Consider the following 773-nt stretch of genomic DNA (forward strand, 5'->3'; position numbering starts at 1 on the left):
AATGCTGTTGTAATGAAATGCTTCTTCTAATTATGTGGTTATTAAATAAATAATTAAAAAATTCATACAGTTCTGCCCAAATGTAGTATAAGCAGTAACAGTTGCTAGGAAAAGAAGACTTAACCTGACCCAGCATTATGCAATTCATGCAAGGAGCCCAATGATGCAGCTTTTGGTGAGTCCATTCCTCATACTGGGCTGGGCTTTTAGTGATGATGTCTTTGAGTCGTCCACGCTCTAGTAAGGAACCAGTTACCCATTCTCCTGTAAGTGACCTCAGTGATATCTGTGGTTCACTGAGCTAGAATTACGTGGAATCCTTTCTTTATTCTCTTTTTGGCATCTTGCCTGGGGTGAAATGTTGACAAAATAAACAGGTCTTACCTCCAAGGAATAAAAGAGATGGTTTATTCTGGAGCTAAATATTAGTGACCATTACCTAGGAACACAGATTCAGGTTTCCCCAAATACTATGTTCCAATGAGGTGGCAATTTTATGAACTTCTTGTAGTAATAGAACACTAAATGACAAACCCACATACTCTTCAAATACATTGGTGGGCACATTCTGTAGGTGGGTCACGACAAAGTGGGGGTGTGGATTCTACTCTAGGTCTCAGATGCTATCTGATACCATTCTTAGCCTTTTGGTTTGTGGGAACTGGTGGTAGATGGTCTGCTATTTATTACCTTCCAAAAGGTTGTGTTTTTGTTTTTAAATCCATTGGTCACAGGATGTTAATTCAGAAACAGTGGTGGGCAAGGAATGGCTA

This window comes from Nannospalax galili, unplaced genomic scaffold (assembly GCF_000622305.1).
Source record: "Nannospalax galili isolate Female #2095 unplaced genomic scaffold, S.galili_v1.0 scaffold25701, whole genome shotgun sequence".
Taxonomy (NCBI): Eukaryota; Metazoa; Chordata; class Mammalia; order Rodentia; family Spalacidae; genus Nannospalax; species Nannospalax galili.